Raw genomic sequence first — 24710 nt, 5'->3', positions numbered from 1 at the left:
ACAGCTGTGATACTTTGGCCTGGCAGCCTCTGCCCTAAGGCATAAAGGCAAGGGCAGAAATAGCAGAGCAGGAAGGGAGTGGTTGTCTGGAAGGAGATCTGGAGCCACACAAAACTTGCTGTCTCTGGGGTGTGAAATGCCAACTATTTGAATATAATTTCCTCTGATCCCAGGGGTAAGTGGATCCAGAGTACAGCCAAGTCTAGACATGGAAACCAGATTCCAGGCGTGTTTGGATAAAGCTCATTAGCAAGAGGGGCTGGCAGGAAAGTGCAGATTGGAGCCCAGAGTTCTAGGATGATCATGCTTAAGGTCATATGTTTGAACTCTTCTCTGCTTTAGGGCATCTGGCCGGTGTGCTGGGATGGGCACCTTCACTTTAAAGCTGTTGTGATCTCATTGGGCTTCACAAAACCAGGTGACATGCTGTGGTTGGTGTTCTCAGAGTCCTTTCAGCCACCAGAAAGGGAATGAAACTGGGGAGGTGCAAACCCCCACACACTGAGTCTGGAAAAAACACCCCCTGGGAGCTTCCGCAGGAAGAACAGAGCTTCACATAGCCCTGAGAGGTGCTATTACAAGTCCCTTGTAACCAGCTAATTAGGACACAGCTAAGGCTGGAATGCTGCTCTGCTACCTTGTGCCATCACCACCACCACCACCCCTCCAGATCAATGTAGGTTAAACAGGTGAATATGAGAGTATATGGCCATTAGTCTTCCTGTTTTCTTCCCTGGATCTTCTCATACAGACTCTGCAGGGGGTAGGGGTGCTCTTAGGAAGAAGGTTCCTTCAGCATACGTCCTGATTAGAGACAGTGTAACCACCACCAGGCAGATTTGAATCTGGGAATCTCTGAAGCTTAGTATAAGAGCCTCTACAGTTTGAGCTATAAAGCCAGCTGGCTCTCAGCCTAACTTGTAGAGGTCTCTTGACCTTATCTGTTGCTGTGGTCTAGGTGCCACTGCATGGGACACTGAACTACACTAAGTGTGTGGGTTACAACAGCTTTTCCTGCTCTAAGCATGATGGAAGTGCCAGTCCATCCCACACCCACTGAAGGGCTCCTAGTATAGCGTTGCATATGGATGGCTCTCTATGGCAAAGAACCTCCATCCAGACTGATGTACTGTGCAGGCTGCCTCCCTGGCTACACTTAGGGTACGGCTAGACTGTGTGGGGTTTTCAGGATACCAGAGGTATCCTAAAAAAACTCTGTGTCCAGGGAACGAGTTTGCTCTTCCACTTTTTTTTGCAGAAGAGCAAATGTGCTTTTTTGGAAACCCCTGTGTTACTTGTTCTATGAGGAAGAAGGGGGCTTTCAAAAGAGGTTTTTTTCCCAACATTTGTCCCAGTCTAGATGGGCCAAATATCGGACAAGCCTCTTGTGACAAAAGTATTGGGAAAAGCTTTGCAAAATGTGGAGCGCATTTTGCGTAGCTTATTCCGACAAACAGATGTAGTCTAGACGTACTCTTAGAAGATTGCATCTTGTGTTCACAGCCCAGTGCTCTGGGGTATTCAAGATAACTTGCCTCCTGCATCTCTTTCTCCCCCCATGTACGTTTCCTTAGGGCAAAAAAGCGAAAGCAGGTGGGGACTGCAAGTTTCCCAGTATTTCATGGAACAAAATATACTCTTGTAGGCTGCTTTGGGGAGAGCTGGGAATGCTCATTCCTAATTAATGATGATTTATGAAGAGGGCCAGGCAGTAAGATCAGGAAATGTTGCAGCTGCCTGTCTCAGTAAATATGGAGCCTGGATTTTGATTCATGCACATCGGTGAGGGACCATTCCCCGCCTGTCTGTTTGCATTTGAGCTGACAGTCTATAGCCAGAAGGTGCAGATTTGCACAGCCTTCTTCATAGCCAAGCAGGACTCAGGGAGTCTAAGAAGTAGGGGCTGTATTGTGGCTATAAGCAAGTAGGTTAAAGCCAAAATTTGACCTACCTTAATATTGTAATAAACAGAAAGTGATAGGGAATAGCTTCTGAATTTTTTTAACTAAGGAAAATAAATAGCTCACCATTTGAATAGGACCTATTCAAAAACAGCTCCCTTCTCCCTCACTTGCATCCCATGGGCAGAATTCAGCTCGGCTGTGTCTACATTGGTGCGGTCTTGCGCAAAAGCAGTTGCTTTTGCGCAAAAACTTGCTGCCTGTCTACACTGGCAGGGAGTTCTTGCACAAGAACACTGACGTTCTAATGTATAAAATCAGTGCTTCTTGCACAAGAACTCTGATGCTCCCGCTCAGGAATAAGCCCTTTTGCGCAACTGTTCTCGCACAAGAGGCCAGTGTAGACAGGCAACATGAATTTCTTGCTCAAGAAAGCCCTATGGTTAAAATGGCCATCAGAGCTTTCTTGCACAAGGGAGCGTCTACACTGGCATGGATGCTCTTGCACAAAAGCACATGCCAGTGTAGATGCTCTCTTCTGGAAGAGTTTTTGCACAATAACTCTTCCACAAAAGAGTTCTTGCTCACGATCATGCCAGTGTAGATGTAGCCCTCAAGTTGTCTCATAGACTTTCATTTCCCCTGCTGGCTGACACCAGCAGTTACTTTAAAAACTTGGTGCCTGAGTCTCCATTATGCTAAGGCCCCTCTATGCCACTATGGTATTATGAAGGTGGTGTAAAGTGGGTGTAAATGGCACCCTGAAAATACCCTTGTTCAGATGCCTCCTTATTGGGTGCAGAGCTGACATAAGAGCTCTACACCAGCCAGCACTTCTCCCAGCCTAGGCTGGGTTTAAGCCAAGTTGGAAACAGGGCCAAAACACTCTACATGTCAGTTCCTTGCTGCTTCCTGAGGCCACAGAGAAGCAGAGTGTGTAAATCAGAGGCACCCTGAGGCTGTGAAAACTTAGACGGAGCACTGCATAGGACCTTGCACAGCCTAGAATGTGCTCTGCTGACAACCCTTAATGTTTAAAGTCAAAATCACGAGACTGACTTAAAAAATGACAAAGGTATTTTTAAATCATACCTTCTGGTTTCTGAGCCTTTTGAGCCGCAACTAAGCCATATCTCCCAGCTTTCCTCTACAATGAATGCTAGAAACTTATTTTTCTTAAAATCAATCAATAAATAAACACTGATCCGCTTGGCAGCCACTCAGTGCAAAAAGACAAATTGCCCAGCTGTGGAGGAATGGTTTAAAAAAAATCATGGGAGGTTGTGGTCATAGAAAAATTAACATACCAACTGTGCACTCAGAAAAACAATCAAAGGACAGATAGATACTTAGATACTTGCTTTTCTTTTATTCAATACTCTTACAAAGCCTATTTGCTAGCAAAACCCCCAGAGTACTTGTCCATTTTTTTGATTGACATTTGACAGAAAAACCTGGTCTGTTAAATGTGTATATACAAATTTAACTCCATTTAATAAAAATCATGAGAAAATGACATAGGTGTTCTAACGACACTCGGGATATGTCTAGCCTGCAGGCTTCTTTCGGAAGAAGCTTTTCTGGAAGAGATCTTCCAAAAAAACTTCTTCCAAAAGAGAGTGTCCACACTGATAAAGTGCATCAAAAAAGTGATCTGCTTTTTTGAAAGAGAGCATCCACACTGAATGGACCCTATCTTGCATTTCAGCTGTGATTACTATGGACTGAGCGGCCAGAAGAGCACCTGTGCTTTTTCCTCTTTCCTCTTCTTTCAAAAGAACTCCCTCTTCCCCGTCCACACACTCCTTTTTCTGAATGAGCTCTTTCGGGAAAGGGCTTCTTCCTCATAGAAAGAGGTTTACCAACGTTGGAAAAACCCCTCTATTTTTTTGATTTTTTGTTGAAAGAACGTGATTGCAGTGTGGACATAAGTGACTTTTTTTGAAAAAATGGCCGTTTTTCCGAAAAAATTATGTAGCGTAGACATAGCTTCACTCTGCAATACAGTAACACTGTTAAATAGGAAGATCTGATTACTTTCAGGATAATGTTTCTTTAAACAAAAGCTTAGTTGTTTTGTCTCTGATATTTACTTGGCAAGGATTTGTAAATTTTTTAAAACTTCCTAACTAAATAGTTTTAAAAACAAGGAAACAGAAATTAAATCTGAGATTCTCCCATGATCACCTGCCTCCAATGGCTGGGGCTTTCATGAACTCAAAGTATCATCAGATTCATGATAAAGTTGGAAAAGGTAGCAAAGTGGACTGTGGGAAGTGCAAAGATAACTTCAAGCCATCCCTGCACCAAATGCAAGAAAGGAACACCTGAAAATTAGGTTCTTTACACCTGATTCACCAGTGCCCTCCACCTTGTGGGTAATATCCATGCAGCCTGGGGAGGTAGCTTTAGACTAGTTTAAAATCGCAGTGAAGCCACAGTGGAGCAGAGTGTAGAAGCCCTCCTGGAACCCGTGTAGCTATTTACATTGCTAGCTTCCACGGGGGGTCTTCCCTGACATTGAAGTGAGGCTAGCTAAATTAGAGTTAGCATGAGTATGCCTACTTGCACCAAAGGCAGCGTAGACGTATTTGGTGTCATCATTCACACCAGTGTGCAGTGCTTGGGGGTGATCAGGGATCAATGTTCACATCACACTCCCTGTCAGTACTCTGCCCAAGACGGGAGAGCTAAGGAACCAAGCAGTGGACCAAATCTGGTGATGAATCCTGCCTGGTGGTGTGCCACTAAGGCATGTTGCACATACACTAAAGACAACAACGTTGGTTGCATTTTACACTCTCTGTGCACTGGTATAAATGACAACACGAGGGCCCAGAGTCTCAAGGGTGGTTAGGCACCAATTGGAGGAGCTGCCTCAAGATCCTTGAGCATCTGGGCCAAGGAGCATAGCAACGAGAAATCAGGCCCCTCATTTAGAGCTCTTGTGTCCTTGCTTGTACTCTTGCACCAGCAACTGTGATGGTCCATAGACATGGATGTTTACAAAATGATGCTGCATTTAGCATAAACCCACTAGAAACAGGTAAGTGGGCAAGTTCTACTCTCAGTTAAATGCATGCAGCCCCGAGAGAGGCTTGCATGCTGCAGAGGCCTGAATTCTGTGAAGGCTCTCCAAAGCAGACAGCCTGGACACTCCTTTCCTTGTTTTGAACTAGATATTTTCTGATCTTCTCCTGCTGCTATAAACTGGTTTTGTGTTAACCTTTCCTGTGTCATTTTCACCCACACGCTTTCAAATATCACCTCCCTGCAGGCAAAACCTCTCCTTAAGAGCAGAGGGCAAATGAATGGGGGAGAAATGGTTTATTCTTTGTGACGACACTGCAGTATTTCTAAGCATGAAGAATAAAAAAGCAAGAGGAGAAAATTCCAAAGTTAACATTGGAAATACATGTATGCTTCTGAGCTGGGCTATACTACAGTGATAACTGGGGTCACTATCAACAAAACCCCATCGAAATCAATATCTCTCAGCTCCATAACAACAAAGTGCTTTGTATATAGGATCAGTGCAGCCACCTCTGGAGCGGAAGATAGGAGTGGTCTGGCAGTGCACAGGAAGCCTGTGCAGGAGTGTAGGCTAGGAAATGAGGATTAATATGTTACCAGCCCTTGAGCGGGTGCAAAGCAGCATAACTCATATGTGAGTTTGACTGAATTACACCCGCTGAGGGTCTGGTCCATTGTATCCAATTAAAATGGGTGGAACTTACAGAGATGGACTGTAATTACCCACACTGGAATCTTAGTTTAGGAAGGGAAGTAGAGCTCAAAGGACCAAATTCGTCCTTGGTGTAACTACTGGAGTTACCCCAGGGCTATATTTGGCCTGAAACATCTAAACTATCTCATTTACTGTTATTCATGCTCTACTGGAGATGAAAATGTTTATACTAAATGAGATTCTCTAATACGCCATGGAAATAATAGAGTTGAGGTTTATATGGGCTCTCGTTTACGAGCTTAGCTAGAGAGGCCAACTTGTCACAGATGCTGGGGCAGCCACGGATTCCATGGTTCTTTAACCAGGGTCCCTGCGAGGAGAGGCAGCTGCCCTTTTCCTTTTATCCTCATTCCTCCTCCAGTTTTTCCACTTCCAGCAAGTGGTTCCTAGCCCAGCAGGCTTGGACTCAGCTCCACACCAGGACTTTGTTCCTCCATGGTGTTTGAAGGCTGGGGGCCAATGGTACACTGGGGAGCTGGTATTTTGAAATTGACGGCAGTTAGCTTAGCAGCTCTTGCAGGGGGATGTTTGCAAAGCCAGAGGGAAAGGGGCAAAAACATGGCAGCTAGGAAGCAGAACAGGTGATATAGGAGGTAGGGGGAGAGGAAGAGAAACTGCTGTGAGGCAGAGTGGCATTATGATGATGCTAGTTATTTTCTGTAAAGACCCAAAAAATCACCAGTGATCATGAGGCAAAAATCCCTGTGACAAATTTGCCATCCTAGTCACCAGACTAGAGGAAGAAGGCATTTGTACCCATACTTATCCTTACAGAGGAACTGCCTCGCTTGCCTCCATCACCATGACTAGCAGGAACGGCGTAAGAATTCAGAAGTGTGGGATCAATGCGCTAAGGCAAGGCTACTTAACACGTGGCCGGTGGCCCATTTTCATCCGGCCCATGGGTGGGATCCTTTGAACATGGCCTCCACTGGGAACACGCTCCACAACGGCGAAGCATCCCCCAGGCAGGGTGAGCACTGAAAGACACAAGCAGACAGGCTTGCTGGAACAGAGAGGAACAGGGTGTCGGTGTTTCTAGCCCCCAAGGAGGAGGTGCTGGGAGCGCCGGGGCATTGTGGGAAGTGCTTTGCGTTCATGCCTGTCAATGTGAAAGAAGTTATTTGCATATATTTGCATATATATTTGCATGTGTATGCAACCACACTTAAGTTGCAGCCCTCGGCATGTTCTGTGAGCATCATCGTGGCCCCCGGGACTAGCCCTGCCCTAAGGAGTGAGCTCTACATTGAACTTGGCACATATGCACACTCCAGACAGCGCCAAGATGCAGCCTGGGTGTCCTCCACACTCAGCACTCCCAGATGTCATCCAGAGGCTATTTCACTAAGTTAAAGACTCCATCTCAGGGTCTTTCCAACTTGCCACCCAGGCAAGATTCGCGTAATGTCTCCTGCTTGATTGGAACCAGAGAGCACCGCACCCTTCCAGGGGGAGCTGGGTAGAGTTTGTACAGCCAGACCTCAGGGAGCCGTATTCATTCCTGCTGGTTCAGTCGGGTCACCTTTGGCAGGTATGGAAAAATGTGTATTCTGCCGTTCTCAAAAGCAAAATCAATGGGCTAAATGCTTCCCTAATGCATCTCTACTGCAGCCAGGGGCACAATGCCAGCGATGAATTTAGCCTGTTTTCTTTGCAGCCTTCAAAATGCATCCACCCAGAATGAGCAGGAATTTACTCTCTAAGCAGGCAGGTGGCCATATTACTAAAAACCTTGCCTACAGTTCAGTTCATTGTTTGTGCCTTTCCTTTCCAGATAGGAACTGCCAAGCCGCTTTGTGGTCTTTCCCTTGATTCCCTTCCCACTGGGAGCCCTAGCATATGCAGACTTGTTTGTCTAAATACAATTTCTAATGTCTCACAGCTTAATGGTAAATGAGATGTTATCATCAATTCTGACTACCACTCGCTCCTCTGGGGATTTCAGATTCTCACTGGGCATCTCGCGATGATCCCCCACTCACAGTAACTGTTCTCTCATTTTCATTTCCAGGCTTTTCAAAATGCTGCTTAATTGGTCTTTTAAGTTACTTGCTTCAAACTTTCTCCTGCTACATCTTCCCAAGGCCTGAATAAGCCTCAACTTCACCAGATGTCTCCTGTTGGCTAAAACCTGGAGAAAAGGGGTCTGGTGACTGCTGGAACAGGAGACGGTATGCAGGACTCCTGGTTTGACAGCAAATTCCTGTGTAAAAGGGGCCTGGTATTCAGATCACAGCTGAATTGACAGCAGTAAGGCTGTGTCAGTGTAGATGAGAGGAGTAGAGCAGGTTGGAACTGGTCCTAACATTGTGTGCCACCTCACCATATACTGTACAGGTGCCCCAGGAAGAGAATACATCATTTGCTACCACCCGAGTCTTTGGCCTTTCTGCTGAGGAAAGTGACATTGTTTCTTGCAATATTTCTACTAGAAAGCAAATGGAAAACACTGGCTTATTTCACAGAGGCCACCTGATGATAAGGATGCTCCGTCATTACCCACATGGGGTAGATCCCAGCAGGTGGTCCTGAGCTAAAAGGCACTATATTTCTCTACCCTTCAGCAGAACTGGAGTACCCTGTCCCCAGAAGTCATGGCCTTGCTCAGAGGATGCTGTCATTTGACTCAGACCTGCCCTTGGGGTTTGTGTATGAATGTTGCAGGATGGACAGAGAGGCAGGAGTCTAGGGAGCAAGAACCATTGTATATAATTTGCTGAATTCTTAATAAACCTCAGCTGCTTCTCTTCACCCCAGCTGCCCTGCTGTTCCCATACATAAGCCATTGGGTTGCTATACACAGATGAAAACACATCCTCATTTCTGCTAGCAGAGACCCAGGCTGGAGCCCAGTTGGCAGTAGCCTCTGTTTCTCTCTGCTAGCCATTAATCTTCCCAAGATCACCCCAAATCCCTCATCCTGCCCTCTTCTCTGTGTCTTCTGCTGCCTCCCCCATCTGTGCATGGAACCCTTTCACTTCCACTTAACAGTCTAGTATTTCATATGCACAGAGACTGAGGAGTCTCTGGGCAGCAGCATGCAAATCAAACAGCTGCCACTTCTGATCTGTGGAGAGAGAGAGAAAGAGAGAGCGAGAGGGTGGGGGCAGGGAGGGGACCAGAGGAACATGGTGGGAAAGGGGAAAGGCAAAGAAGTAGAGGCAGTGCCAGCCCATCTGCTGGGGGAGGATAATATTCCCCAGCTCCTGCCCAACACATGCTAAAATAGTGACATGGGGGCCCCCTGGAGCTGCTTGGAGTGCTAAGCAATTGCTCAGTCTGCATGTGCCCAGTGCTGGCTCTGCGAGGAAGAGCGATGACGAGAGCCAGAAAGCAAAATAAAAAGAGTGAGAGAGGAAGCGAGTCAGTGACCAGACGAGGTGTAAAGAGAGAATGTTTCTGCTCGAAAGGGCGGAACTGAGAAGAGGGGAGACGTGGTCGCGGAGCTGGGAGCGTAGCGCAGGGCCCAACGCCTCAGTCAGGAGTGGGTTTAACAGAGTGACACTGGTGTAAAGGAGGGATGAAGCAAGGCCTCTATCCTGTGAGGGGGCTAGCGTCACCCGTATGACTGCAGAGAGTAGGAGGCCAATTTCATCTTTTGTTCCCTCTCACTGTCTTCTTGCCTGTCCTTCCCTTGCTCCCACCAGTGGTCTCTCACGTGGGCCAGCCCTGTAAGGTCCCCCATCAGGGAGGGGCTTCTCGAGGGGCTTTGCGTCTGCCAACACAACACACTGTGCTGCACCCCTCTTCCTGGCTACAGGTGCCAACTTCCCCGCTGGCCAGGGTGCTCAGCCCTGCCTCCGTCCCTGCTCCCACCCCATTACAACCCTTCCCCCAAACTCATGCCCTGCTGCTTCCCCACCCTGAGCGCGCTATGTCCCCATCCTCCCCGGGCATCCCTAATGCCATGGAACAGCTGCTCGCAGTGGGCAGGAGGCGCTGTGGGGGCGGGGGAGAAATTGGTCAGTGGAGCTGCTGGTGGGTGAGAGGTGCTGGGGGTAGGGGGTTGAGGGGGAGCTTGGCTGCCGGTGAGTGCTGAGCATCCACTAATTTCCCCCTGTGGGTGCTCCAGCCCCAGAGCACTTACACAGTCGGTACACTAGGGCCAGGAGCATCAGCCTTGCGGTTCCTGGGCTGTATTGTCCCTAACTAAACGGATGCCACTGTCATCGCCAGTATTTGCCTAGGGCTCCGGAAGGAGCTGCAGGACCGAGTGGGGAGGAACGCATAGAGCTAATCCCTGGAAAGGGGATGCTCCAATTTACCCCTGGTTAGAAAAGCCCTCCCCGAAACACAGTGTCCTTTCCCTTTGGCTGAGACATTCAGCCTCTCGAACACCCAGCCCCAGAAAAAAACAGCCACACCCTAGCGCTGACCCACGCTTACCAAGCCAGCCCGAGGAAGAGGAATCTGAGTGCAGGCAGACAAGGGCCTGTGCCCAGAGACAACTGGGGCAGTGGAGAGAAGATGGAGGGGAAATCAGACTGCTAAGCCGTGAGAGACATGTCAGCGCATGGAGAGCACAGCTAATTTTCTTTCAATAGCGTTCACGCCGCTCCAGCAGTGCCTAGAATAACAAACTCTTCTCACCCTCCACCCCTGAATGCTGGAGGAAGCTGCTGAGAAACTCAATTGATTAGCCGGATGTGTGCGTGAATGAACGGCCCAGCATCAACGCCGTTACTGTCCTGATAGCCAAGGCAAAGGCGGGGGCGAGCCTGCAGGAACCAGCTGTATCTTCCTGCCGCACAGTCCCTTCTTTCAGTTCAGAGACAAAGCAAGGTTTGTTGTTACTAGGGGGCCGGTTTGCAGCCGCTCTGACACTGTTCCTGAAGGCGGCGGGATTTGAATCCAGGAGCAAACAGCTCAATCCTGGCATCACACCAGTGTTTGAAGAGGAAGGTGACACCCACTCAGCTGGACCCCGGCGTGCAAGTGAACAGCCTGGCCCAGCGGGGTGGGAATGGTGGGAGCCCGGCCAACCAGCGCTAAGAAGCGACGTGTCCATGCTAAGTCAGCACACATTGAACTGGCTACACCCAATGCATATTAGAGCCTTTGTGTTAACGGTGGAACAAGGATACTTTAAGGGTTTGCAGCTTGTGTAAGAGGGTCATTTCAATGAGCACAAACCCAAATCAGTGCCAAGTGACCTCCCCCACACACTCCGGTAAACAAGCCGTCAGGCAACATGGCAGTAAAAACGCCTGATCCCCAGGCACATGCCAACCTCCACCATTGGTCCCAGTGGCGAATTGTGGGTCCCACAGCTAACGTAGCCAAGGTCTGGCTCTTGTCTGACTCCTCCCCTGGGCCCTTTCCTGTATCCCAGGCTCAACCCACCCTCCCACCAAAGCCAGTGAGCATTAGAGGCTCAGGAATGCAGAATTTTGGTGTTTGCCTCACTTGCTCACACTGTTTGGGCCCCACACCCCTGGGCCCAACCCAGGTCCGTCCCAGCAAAGGGAAAGAGCTTGCTGTGCAGCAGAGGGCATGGGCTTGGAGTGAACAGAGTGTGAAAGGAGGGGGGTTGATTTTCAGAGCCCGGGTACTTGGCCCTTTGGAACATCCACCCCCTTTTAGGTGCCTCAGGTGGGGCAGCCAAAAATGGAGGCAATGAAAATGACGAGTCACTTTTGAAAATGTCAGGCTCCTGCCTCTCTCTGAGCTCTCCCACTCTCGGAGCGGGCGCCTGAGCGGAACTGCTGCATAATTCACTCGGTGTCTCTAGCTCTGTCACCAGATGACTTCTGTCCTAGATCAGCGGAAGAAAACAAGCAGCTAAAAGCCTGGTAGGGCTGTGAACCTGCCTGTCAGGTTTCCTGACAGCAGCAGCATGTTCCTTTGCTTTTGTTTTTCCCAAACTATCACCGCATGTCGCAGCGTTGGCTCAAACCACTGGTCTAAAGACAGATCTTCAGTGGAGTTGGCATCAGTCTCTATGCCATGCCAGGCTTATGGCAGCGTACATCTTCCCATTGCTCCTCAGGGCTGACTGAGAGGAGTTACAGAACAGAAGGGTTTTGTCAACAGATACTGTCGACAAAGCCTCTGCCGAAAAAGAGTATCTAGACTACAGCCAGTTCTGTCGACAAAGCAAGTAGCTTTTTCGACAGAGAGTCTAAAAGCTCTCTTTTGAAAAAGCACAGTGTGGATGCAATAGTGCCTTTTTTCGACATAACTCTGTTGAAAAAGGCGTTATTCCTCATAGAATGAGGTTTGCCACCGTCGACAAAACTGCCATGTAGTGTAGATGCAGGTATAGTTTTGTCGACAAAAGTCCACTTTTGTCGACAAAACCCTGTAGTCTAGACACACCCGTTGGCTGTGTCTACACTGGCAAGTTTTTCCGCAAAAGCAGCTGCTTTTGCGGAAAAACTTGCCAGCTGTCTACACTGGCCGCTTGAATTTTGCAAGAACACTGACTTCCTACTGTCTGAAATCAGTGCTTCTTGCGGAAATGCTATGCTGCTCCTGTTCGGACAAAAGTCCCTTTTGCGCAAAAAGGCCAGTGTAGACAGCTCAGATTTGTTTTGCGCAAAAAAGCCCCAATCGCGAAAATTGTGATCGGGGCTTTTTTGAGGAAAAGCGCGTCTAGATTGGCACGGACGTTTTTCCGCAAAAAGTGCTTTTGTGGAAAAGCGTCCATGCCAATCTAGACGCTCTTTTCCGCAAATGCTTTTAACAGAAAACTTTTCCGTTAAAAGCATTTGCGGAAAATCATGCCAGTCTAGACGTAGCCATAATGTCTCCGGGGAGGAGAGGAGCACATTGGACCAGCACTTAATTTTCCTTCTTTGGGAACTTCTTTTCTCTCTCTCCCATGTTGGGCTATGTCTACACTGCATCACTATTTCTGGATACTGGAGGTATCCTGAAATATCTATTTTGTGTCTTTAGAATGCGTCCATTATTTCAAAATATAACAAGCTCGCTATTCCAACATCCCTGTTGCACAAGGAGTAAGGGACATGAGGGAGCCAGGTGAGGAGCTGACTAGCTCATTACTTACTCCTAGGCCATCCCCACAGGGCAGCTGGATTCCTAGCAGAAATGATGGCACCAAACAGGGTTAGAAATGGGAACTGGTCTACTGACACCAGGAACTGCTGAGCTTCGAGAAGTTAATGCTGAATTCAAGTGAAGGGTTGAAGCCACAAGAGGAAGGTAGGCAGGCAGGCACCAGACAGTTCCTCCACAGATGGGCTCTGGCCACGATCTGCCATTTCATACTAGGCCTGTGCTTGGCCTCACCAGTACACTTCTCGTTATACCAGCCATGTGGCTTCTCCTGAGGAAAAGTGGTGGCCAGATGTGTGGTGTATAGCTGTGATCATTCCAGCACAGACTAGGCACTGAGACTGCTAAACACATCTCATCCTGGGGCTTAATCATGATTTGAATGTACCCAGATCCTTGAAGGTAAAAACCTGAATGTATTAAATTACAGTGCCTCTGCCACCTCACATCCTGTTGTTTACTTATATTGTTATTATCTGTATAACCTAGGGATATTAAGGACTAGTCAACTAGTCGACAATCTGATAAGCAAATGCTTATTGGATAGTCAGTCGACTAGTCGATTCCCCCCTGCTTGCTGCCTCCATCAGATAGAGGCAGCAAAAGGGGGGAAGAGGAGGTACTTCGAAGCAGCAGCACCTCACAGCTGAGCTGGGGATCAACTGCCTCTTTGAAACGCTGGGGTGGCGATCAAAGGGGTAGCCCCACACAGCTGATCCCTGGCTCAGCTGTGCGGCGCTGCCCCTTTGAAACGCCGCCTTGGCATTTGAAAGGGACAGTGCCGCACAGCTGAACCAGGGATCTGCTCTGTGGTGCTGTCGCACGTGGAACCCGGGGACAGCTGGGGAAATGTCAGGTTGTGGGGAAATGCCACGTGGAACCTGCGTTCAGCTGGGGAGTCCCTTGCTGACGCCAGGCTCCATGCTGTGCTGCCACTTTGAAATGCACAAGAGTCCCCACTGGGGACTCTTGTGCATTTCAAAGCTGGCATGCCACATGCAACCCAGAGTCAGCGGGAATTCCTGCTGGCCCTGGGCTGCACATGGAGTTTTGCATTTCTCCTTTGAAATGTGCATTTTGCTATTTCAAAATAGCGCATCCACACTGAGTGGACTCTGAATCGGAGTTAAGGCTGGCCAGTGCCAGCAGGGCACCAGGTCAGGACCTCCTATATGGGGCTGCTGCCTGAGGCTATCTGAGGTTCCTGCTTCTCCACGTGGGAACTAATGATACGGCCAAGAATGACCATGAGCGGGTTACTGCAGATTACGTAGTGCTGTGAAGAAGGATCCAAGAATTCAGAACGCAAGTGGTGTTCTCGTCCATCCTCCCTGTTGAAGGGAAAGGACTGGGAAGGGATCGTCGAATTGAGGAAGTAAATGCATGGTTGCGCAGGTGGTGTCGCAGAGAGGGCTTTGGTTTATTCGACCATGGGACTCTGTTCCGGGCACAAGGATTGTTAGGAAGAGATGGAATCCACCTAATGAAGAGAGGAAGGAGCATCTTCACGGGCAGGCTTGCAAACCTTGTGAGGAGGGCTTTAAACTAGGTTCGTCGGGGGACGGTGACCAAAACCCTGAGGGGAGTGGGAAAGTCAGATACCGGGAAGAAATGCAGAGAGGAACAAGCAAGAAAGGAGGACCCCTGATTCGAATGGAGAAGATAGGGCAATCAACTGGTTACCTGAGTTGTTTGTACACTAATGCGAGAAGCCTGGGCAACAAACAGAAAGAACTGGAGGCCCTGGCCCAGTCCAAGAAATATGATTTATTTGGGATAACAGAGACTTGGTGGGATGACTCGCATGACTGGAGCGCTGTCATGGAAGGGAATAGACTGTTCAGGAAGAACAGGCAGGGGAGAAAAGGAGGAGGAGATGCACTATATGTAAGAGAGCACTAAGATTGCTCTGAACTCCAGTATAAAGAGGGAGAAAAACCTGTTGAGAGTCTATGGGTTAAGCTTAAAGAAGCAAACAACAGCAGTGATCTGCTACAGGCCACCGAATCAGGTGGATGAGGTAGATGAGGCTTTCTTCGGACAACTGAGCGAAGCTTCCAGATCGCAGGCCCTGGTTCTCGTGGGGGACTTTAATCACCCTGACATCTGTTGGGAAACCAATATGGCAGTACACAGGCAATCCAAGAACTTTTTGGAGAATGTTGCGGATAACTTCTTGACACAAATGCTGAAGGATCCGACCAGGGGCCGTGTGCAGCTTGACCTTCTGCTCACAAACAGGGAGGAACTAATAGGGGAAGAAGAGGTGGGTGACACCCTGGGAAGCAGTGATCATGAGATGGTAGATTTCAGGTTCCTGACCAAAGGAAGAAAAGAGAGTAGTAAAATACACACCTTGGACTTCAAAAAAGCAGTTTTTGACTCCCTCAGAGATCTGATGGGCAGAATCCCTTAGGATGCTAACATGAAGGGGAAAGGAGTTCAGGACAGCTGGCAGTATTTTAAAGAAGCCTTATTGAAGGCACAGAAAGAAACCATCCCGACACATAGCAAGAGAGGCAAACATGGTAGGAGACCGGATTGGCTTACAGGAGGAATCCTTGGTGAAGTTAAGCACAAAAAGGAAGTTTAGAAAAAGTGGAAACTTGGACAAATGACCAGGGAGGGATTTAAATGTATAGCTCGAGAATGCTGGGGGGTTATCAGGAAGGCAAAAGTGCAAATGGAATTGCGACTAGCTAAGGATGTGAAGGATAACAAGAAAGGTTTCTACAGGCATGTTAACAAGAAGAAGGTGATCAGAGACGGTGTGGGGCCCCAAATGGATGAAGTAGGTAACCTAGTGACAGATGATGTGGAGAAAGCTGAAGTACTCAATGCTTTCTTTGTCTCTCTATTCACGGACAAGGTGGGCTCCCAGAACAATGCGCTAAGTGACGCAAGATGGGATGAAGATGGACAGCCCTTGGTGGGTAAAGAACAGGTTAGGAACTATTCAGAAAAGCTAAACGTACGCAAATCCATGGGTCCGGACTTAATGCATCCGAGGGTACAGAGGGAGTTGGCAAATCTCATTGAGGAGCCTTTGACCATTATCTTTGAAAAGTCGTGGTGATCAGGAGAAATCCCGGATGACTGGAAAAAGGCAAATGTAGTGCCCATCTTCAAAAAAGAGAAGAAAGACGATCCAGGGAACTATAGGCCAGTAAGTCTTACCTCAGTTCCTGGAAAAATCATGGAAGGGATCCTTAAGGAATCCATTTTGAGGCACTTGGAAGAGAGGAAAGTGATTAGAATAGTCAGCATGGATTCACAAAGGGCAAGTCGTGCCTGACCAACCTGATTAGCTTCTATGATGAGGTAACTGGCTCTGTGGACGTGGGAAAGTCAGTGGATGTGATATACCTTGACTTTAGTAAGGCTTTTCATAGGGTCTCCCACAATATTCTTGCCAGCAAGTTAAGGGAATGTGGATTGGATAAATGGACAGTAAGATGGATAGAAAGATGGCTAGAAGGCCGGGCCCAGAGAGTAGTGATCAACTGCTCGATGTCAGGATGGCGGTCGGTTTCTAGCGGAGTGCCCCAAGATTTGGTTCTAGGACCGGTTTTGTTCAATATCTTTATTAATGACCTGGATGAGGGGATGGATTGCACCCTCAGCAAGTTTGCGGATGACACTAAGCTAGAGGGAGAGGTAGATACGCTTGAGGGCAGAGATAGGGTCCAGAGTGACTTAGACAAATTGGAGGATTGGGCCACAAGAAATCTGATGAGGTTCAACAAGGACAAGTGTAGAGTCCTGCACTTAGGACGGAAGAATCCCAAGCATAGTTACAAGCTGGGGACCAACCAGTTAAGTAGTAGTTCTGCAGAAAAGGACCTGGGGGTTACAGTGGATGAGAAGCTGGATATGAGTCAACAGTGTGCCCTTGTAGCCAAGAAGGCTAACGGCATATTAGGTTGCATTAAGAGGAGTATTGCCAGCAGATCCAGAGATGTCATTATTCCCCTTTATTCAGCTTTGGTGAGGCCACATCTGGAGTATTGTGTCCAGTTCTGGGCCCCCCATTACAAAAAGGATGTGGACGCATTGGAGAGGGTCCAGCAAAGGGCAACCAAAATGATTAGGGGGCTGGAACATATGACTTATGAGGAGAGGCTGAGGGACTTGGGTCTGTTTAGTCTGCAGAAGGGAAGAGTGAGGGGGGATTTGATAGCAGCCTTCAACTTCCTGAAGGGAGGTTCCAAAGAGGATGGAGAGAGGCTGTTCTCAGTAGTGACAGATGGCAGAACAAGGAGCAATGATCTCAAGTTGTGGTGGGAGAGGTCCAGGTTGGATGTTAGGAAAAACTATTTCACTAGGAGGGTGGTGAAGCACTGGAATGGGTTACCTAGGGAAGTAGTGGAGTCTCCATCCCTAGAGGTGTTTAAGCCTCGGCTTGACAAAGCCCTGGCCGGGTTGATTTAGTTGGGATTGGTCCTGTCTAGAGCAGGAGGCTGGACTTGATGACCTTCTGAGGTCTCTTCCAGCTCTATGGTTCTATGCTTCTATGGTCAGTTATCCCTGGGGACACAGTGGGTGAAGCCCAGGCCCCCCTCTGCAAGGAGAGGATGTCCGTGCCCTGCACCGTCAGAGCCGTTGTGCTTGCACAGAGGCCATATTTGGAATGTCCAGCTATCCCTAGGAGTGGGAGGTGCCCCGAGACCGCACCCATGCCCCTGTGCCGTGTATACTGCAGCTAAGGTTGGGGGAGATGTCCCCTGCCTCTGTGTAGAGGATGTGTGTGAAGGGAGGGCGTCCTGCTGTGTCCTACCCCATGGTCAGGAGCGTGTCAGGTCTCTGTACACACGCGTGTGCCTATTAGGCCACGGCCCCTGGGTGTCACACAGCTGGAGCCACCTGCCCAAGGGTGGCATGGCATGTGCTCGCATGTGCACAGGTTGCTGCATGATGTGTGGTAGGCAAGGCCCATGCACGCGGTCCCTGATCTCCCTCACCGACCCCCCCAGGTAGAGGACGGTGATGGCACTTACCTGATGTGGCCTCCCCAGATGACCCTGCTGACTCCAGTGCTGGGACAGCTTGGGGGTACTGCCAGCGTGGCACCCTCCGCGATGGCCCCTCTGCTGTGCCCAGGTCAGGGCCCTCCAGCCCTGGCTTGCTGCCCCCCGGGGTGGCGTGGACCGTCCCACCCCCCAGGATGTGGTCGAGGGTGGGGAAGTAGGGGCACGTGGCCCTAGCATACACCTGCCGCAGCTCCTTTATTTTGAAGCACACCTGCTCCTGGGTGCCCTATGGCCCTTTCTGGCCATGGTGGCCACTATGCGGCCGTAGACGGCCATGTTCCTTCACCTAGTGCGGAGATCATGGACATTGGGGGCCTCCCCCCAAACTTCAAGGAGGTCCATAATCTCTGCACTAGTCCATGAGGTGCACGCCGTCTACGGCCCCTGGCTGGACCCTGGGTGCTGGGAGACTGGGCGGGGGACAGCTGGCTGCCACTGGATGGCATTGTGTGGCCACTGGGTATGGGGCTGCGGCTGCTGGCAGGCCTGGCTCTGGCACATGCACTGTGGCCAGAGTCTACCCCTTTAAGGGCTCCGGGCCTGGGGAGAGAAGAGTTTTCCTGGTTTGGCCCAGAGTGGCCACCAGGGGAAACTGGGAAGGGCTGGAGGCCCCCTATTTCGAATTAAGTGTCTACACAGCACTTAATTCGAAATAGCTATTTCAAATTTGGCATTACTCCTCGTAGAATGAGGTTTACCAAATCTGAAATAAGCGCTCCAAAATTAAATTAAATTTGAAATAGCGGTTTGCATGTACAGACACTATTGAAGTTAATTTGAAATAACGACTATTATTTTGAATTAACTTTGCAGTGTAGACATACCTCTGAGTCAGGAGAGGAGGCTGCTACTTCTGAGTTATCCCCTCTCTCCTCACAACACATTAGATTCAAATTCCTTTCCTTTAGCAATGAGGCTTTTAGATGCCAGTTGTAGGGAAGGGGGAAGGAAATGCTTGCAGATTGCAAATACAGAGGCATCTGAAGACTGTTCAGCTTTTAGCAATGTCAGTATTAGGTCAACAAGAAAACAACAATAAATGTGGAGTTCGGTTGGAAAGAGAAGCACCTGAACTCAGAGGATTTGCAGCCCCAGTTTGGTTCATATGTTTTCTGCTGAAATCTGGAAAGAGACTGAGGCATGGAGCCTGAAGAAGCTATTTCAGATTGCAAATGCAGCAGAGAAGTCTCTTGCACAATTGCTGAGCCTGAGTGGCAGGACCAGGAGGAGATGGGTGAGCAGTGAGTGGTGGAAGTAGGAAGAGAGATGAGACACCATTTCTGAGACTGTATTTACATTGCAGGCTTCTTTCAGAATAACATTTTCTGGAAAAGATCTTCTGGAAGCTTATTTTGAAAGAAAGCATCCACATGCAAAAAGGTCAATGAAAAAGCGATGTGCTATTTCGAAAGATAGCATCCACACTGATTGGACACTATCTCGCATTTAAGGCCACCCGGAACCAGTTACTATAGCCTAAGGCTAGCTGAAACGTGAGCTTAAAGGGACCCCTCTGGACAGCTGTTTCTCAGCTTCTGCTGCTTGCCTGCCTACCTCTTTGAGGCTACGTCTAGACTGCAGGCTTCTTTCAGAAGAAACTTTTCCAGACGAGATCTTCCAAAAAAACCTTCTTCCTAAAGAGAGTGTCCACACAGCAAAAGCACATCGAAAAAGCGATCTGCTTTTTTGAAAGATAGCATCCACACTGAATGGCTACCAGGGCCAGCAGGACACCTGTGCTTTTTCCTCTTTCCTCTTCTTTCGAAAGAATTCCCTCTTCCTCATCCACACACACCTTTTTCCAAAACAGCTCTTTCAGAAAAAGGCTTCTTCCTCATGGAAAGAGGTTTACCAATGTCAGAAAAACCCCTCTGTTCTTTCGATTTTCTTTCAAAAGAACACATTGCAGTGTGGATGTAAGTGACCTTTTTTTTTTGAAAAACAGCTGTTTTTCCAAAAAAATCTCTGTAGCGTCCCCATAGCCTGAGGGATAGCAAAGCTTTTGCAGTATGTACTCTGGTTGCTCTGCTTCAGGACACCACAATACACTCCTTGCCATGGAGACAGAGCTGCCTCTGGACACGCAATAGCCCCACACTGCCATGCTGCCATTTCTGCAGGCTGCCTTCATGGCCCTGCACGAGCTCGACTCTGAGCTCATCCTTGAGAACCATTGTTTGTGTGTGGGAGCAAGGCCCTTGCAACTGCACCCCACAGTGGACAGACGGTTCTGGAGGCTGGACTCCAGTTCCAACTGGTGGGACCAGCTGATGATGGAGCAGTGAGATGACCAGCAGTGACTCCAGAACTTCAGGATGAGGAAGGAGACATGCCTGCAGAGCTGTGTGCCTAGCTCACCCCTGCCCTCCGTCAACGTGACACCCAAATGCGACCCACCACCCCTATGCATCACCATAGCCATCTAGAAGCCACCCCAGAAAGTTACCAGTGAGTGTTTCAGGCCTGTGCAGACAGCCAGTGCAAGAGGATGTTGGCACTAAACCTGCCAACTTTTTACATCAGCCTGACATTTTAGTCTGTCTGTTCGTTCCAGGTGCCACCAGGGGATCCAGGGCAAAAGCTGCCAGGGGCTTGTTCTCCCCACTAGCCACACACACTGCAGAGCAGGCCCTTTACAGTTCCCTGTGGCATTGGATCATTGGCTCACAGCCACATTGTGCTGGGGAGCACAGAGACACTTCTTTACAATGCTGTAGCTGAGCACTGAGGGGAGGAGGGGCCCTCTGTCTCCCTTGATCACTGCTAGATCCAATGTGTAGGAGAAAGTTGAGAAAAGATGTCTCACCCTCAGACCTGGTGTAACCAAGGGAAACTTCTGTGGGGGTTTTCCCATTTACACCTGGCTTGAGTTTGGCCCATTTGGAGCAGGTTTAGGAGGTGGTGACAAGCCGCAATCCTTACACCTCAGAGGTTAAACTGGGCCATGGGCCAGGGGTAATATTCTTTATTGGCCACTATGATTTATAGAGGGGTAGTTTATGCCTTTTGATGTGGGCCTGGGAAGGGGCGATATATAGGAGATACACCCAGGACACAGGCTCTAGAGACACCTCTGTCAATTACAATTCCTCCTTGCCCACTTGCAACTGCAGTTGCTCTGGTCATAAAGTTTGTACGTGGCGAGGAGAGAGCGACACCCTGGGTCCACCCATTTCCTGTCCACCTTCCCCAGAAGAGGGTCGATTGGCACTTCGCCCCAGGCACTAAAGCCTGCATAGGTGTGTCAGGGTGATTTTTACGCCCGAACTCGGGCCCCTAGTCCCACTTCCTGTGCAGCCCAGAATATAGGCCACATGAGCGAGCCTCAGTGGCTGGGTATCAAGCAAGCATATGGACTAGACCACTGAGCACTCCCCCAGGAGGCTGCAGGAAAACAGACAAGAATTCCAACTGTTCAGCCAGCCTATCGGTTGGAAGGAGGATGGGGTGGAGGGAGCAGGTCGGTTTCCCCCACTGGCAGCCTCTTATCTTGTTTTCCTCTTTTTAAATGTCTGTCTGCTCCGAGTACAAAGGGAATTAGAACTTGGCCGAGTCACTTTAATTATCTGACTGGCTGCAAATCTCTGTTTGTTTGTTTGAAATCCCTTCCAGGCCCTGACAGGAAAGAATTCCTGCACATTTGAGATAAAGGATGCTGAGATGCAGCGGAGGCGTTTCAGGGTCAACAGAGGAAAAGCCAGCCAGTAAACTGAACTGCTGCTGCTTTTCTTTATTATCATTACTGCTATTAGTCAGTACCATCTACATTTCTGTGACCCGACACAAAACATGACATGGGTGCTAATGATGGATAGCATGAAATGGACAGAAAGCAGCCTGGGTTTCAAGCAGCATCCTCACTCTGTCTGGCAAGACACATGGAATTAATATATTACACTCCCTACTTTTTTTGTTACACCCTTTAATCGCATCATGATTCAAATGAGGTTGTAAGCACATCTGGGCAGGTATTTAGCCATCTTGTTTGTTCTGCACAACACCTAGCATGTTATGGGCACTAGAAGATCATTGTTCTTTGTGGTCAAGCTTAGGGCCAGATTTTAAAAAGTATTTAAGTGCCAAACCTTTAAAAATCTAGCCCTTAGCTTGTATGTAACACTTTCCATCTGTAGATCTTCCCTTTGTCAATTCCTTTTAATACCTTCAATGTCATTGGGTTTTACCAATGGGGAAACTGAGGCAGGGAGCAACTCCAGACTTGGTCAAAGCTACTCAGTGAGGCAGGAGTTGGGACAGAATGTGGGTCTATCCAAATCCCTTGCCCAGTGCCATCCCCACACTGCTTCTCTCCTTGATGGTGTACAATACCCACACTTGAATGCCCTGGTCTAACAGACACTGAGGGTACATCTACACAGCAAGCAATACACTGTGGCACTGAGTCTCGGGCCTGGGTCTACAGCAGCAGGCTGCTGCCTGCTCTGTAGATGGACCCTAAGATAACAGGAAAAATCAGAGAAGGGAAGAACTTGGTTATTTGGAGGTTTATGTAGCATCCCATGTGTGGAGAGCCCATCAACAGTAAGTCTGCAGGAGAGTCAGGGTGAGAAAGGTAAGGTGTTGGGTGTATTAGGGTGACATGGCAGAAGAAGATGCCTGGGCCACAGAGACTGGCCTGGATAAGGTGGGATGGGATGTTGTAACGCACAAGGCCTGAAACGTCATCAGGTGAGGAGTCATGTGGCGGGTTGAAAGGCAAGAACATTTCCCTCCTGGGCTGTGTGTACATGTTCATGTGTAGTGTGGGCTCAGCTAGACTATGCGGAAGATTGGAAAGAGGGTCTCACTTTCAAAAGCTTTTCTTCAAAAAATGAGGTTTACGCAGCTTTTTGAAAAACGGGGGGTTGCCAAAAATTTTGTCTTGATTACTTTCACTTTCGAAAGCTCTTCTCTCAAAAGTGAGATCAGAAGATATGCAAATTCCCACAGAATTTGCATATCCTCTTTCGAATCTTCCGTGTAGTCTAGATAAGCCCTGTGTGTCTAAGTGTGTATTTTAGCATATGTCTAGCGCACACACGTCTGCAATGACTCAGAGGTAGGCCTCAAGCAACTCCCTAGCATGATCACTGCCAATCACGAGGGAAGTTTGTGTCTGGATCTTAACTCCCTGGGACTGGCTCCCTGTCTGCTTTGCAGCCATTACAGTGATAGCTCTGGTGTATTGGTAGGTGTGCACTCGGGCTGTGTCATTGTGTATACTCTGTGCACAGGGGTGTGTATAAGGTGAGGATTTTGTTTATCTCACTAACCCATAGAAAACCTGAATTTTGTCCATCCTCACTATGTGTGTATTTATTTTTCTAATAGGAATGATTTATTTTGGTTACATGTGTCATAATTTACACCTTCAAAGACAAGCTGCTGTTACAATCTGACCAGTATTTAAACCCTGGATGCTTGACTGAGTGCAATATCTGACATGAAGTATGTAATCTCTGGCAACATTTAGCAACGTTAATAAATTCAAAAATAAATTCAAATATACTTTTTTCCTAGCCATATATTTAAGCAGGTAGCCACAGTGGAAGGTCTCAAATTCAAAGTGCATCCTCCTTTTTCAAGCCTCACATACCCATATATTTAATAAGTAGGCAAAGTTCCCCAGTGGAAATGCTTGTTATCAAAGGTGAAAGTAAGCCAGTGAGCCCTGATGCAGTGCACCTGTAAGGGTATGTCTACACTACCCCACTAGTTCGAACTAGCGGGGTAATGTAGGCATACCGCAATTGCAAAGGAAGCCTAGTTCGAACTACCTAGTTCGTGCCGCGTGTAGCCGCGCGGCACGGGGTTCGAACAAGCGGGGATTTAAAAATGGCAGCGCCCCGCTTATGCAAATGAAGCCCGGGAAATTCAAATCCCGGGCTTCATTTGCAATTGCGGTATGCCTACATTACCCCGCTAGTTCGAACTAGCGGGGTAGTGTAGACATACCCTAAGAGACTGGCCAGCTGAGGGCTGGGCTTTGGATGCTACCAACACCTCAGGCTGCATGGCCACAGCACACCCAAGCTCCAACCCTGGTGCTTGTGTGGTGAGGTTCCTGACCTGGCCGGCCCCCTGCCCTCCCTCCCACACTTACATTTCTTACAGGTCCTGTCCTATTGCAACCTGCCCCACCTTAATCTCCCTCCTATGGGTGGGGGCAGATTGTGACAGGACCGTACCTATAAGAAAGTTAAATTACTTTCACCCCTGCTTGTTATGTTAAAAGAGTGAGGTGAGGTGGTAATATCGGAATGGCATCTTCCCCTGCAATTCTGGAGTGAACCCTGGACCCAATGAAATCAATGGAGGGTTTCCCCTGGATTTCAATGGAGACAAGATTGTATTTTACCTGGGATCTATAAATCGATAATCCCTCAAATACCTTGCTCATCAACTTGGAGATCAGCAGTAGCACAGAAATATTATATCCCAATCTACAGCTCAAACAGCTTTGTGAACAGTAATGACCAGCCATTAATTTGTATGACTGATGCAGGAGAACCCATTATTTATCTGCTGAAATTGCTTCATTTTTGTTTTTACACAGCACCTAATTAACCTGAGGAACTCATTTGCACAAAATCTTCCAGGGGCTAAGAGCTCATTAGCATCCAGAATAGGGTTAGATATTTATAGTGAGGAAAATAATATCCTCTATTGCATGAGACAGGACAGAAATGTGTAACATATATAAATCCCAATGCTCTAGGCCGTAAGACAACCCCTAACTGACAGAGGTTAGGAACAATTTCCCCTCATGCGCAGATTATTCCATAATTATTCTTTATTCATAACTATTTTTTATAGCATGTCTTGCCCTTCCTGTGCAGCATCTGGTGCTGGCTACAACACAGTTTTTTAAGCAGGGATAGAATTTGCTATTCAGTTCTATAGAATGGTTCATAAAGCCTATAGAAAGACTATCATTTTCTATTGAATTCTATGGGGCTTTTCCATACTCTACAACTGTAAGGCAAAGTTCTGCCACTGAAGATTTGT

The 24710-nt window shown here is 48.3% G+C and overlaps 2 long non-coding RNA genes across 2 annotated transcripts in view; one reads left to right on the top strand and one right to left on the bottom strand.

Moving 5' to 3' along the window:
* Positions 1 to 8403, top strand: part of LOC142819094 (uncharacterized) — a 94255-nt gene extending 85852 nt beyond the window's left edge. The window contains exon 5 of the long non-coding RNA XR_012896801.1: positions 7664 to 8403. This is a non-coding gene — a long non-coding RNA (uncharacterized LOC142819094). The remainder of the gene's footprint in view (positions 1 to 7663) is intronic.
* The window catches only part of LOC142819095 (uncharacterized), a 28530-nt gene continuing 6741 nt past the window's right edge, over positions 2922 to 24710 (bottom strand). Inside the window, exon 3 of the long non-coding RNA XR_012896804.1 lies at positions 2922 to 6629. This is a non-coding gene — a long non-coding RNA (uncharacterized LOC142819095). The remainder of the gene's footprint in view (positions 6630 to 24710) is intronic.

This window comes from Pelodiscus sinensis, chromosome 20, assembly GCF_049634645.1.
Source record: "Pelodiscus sinensis isolate JC-2024 chromosome 20, ASM4963464v1, whole genome shotgun sequence".
NCBI lineage: Eukaryota > Metazoa > Chordata > Testudines > Trionychidae > Pelodiscus > Pelodiscus sinensis.
Note: the sequence above shows the minus strand (reverse complement) of the source record. Positions and strands in the feature narration are given on the sequence as shown.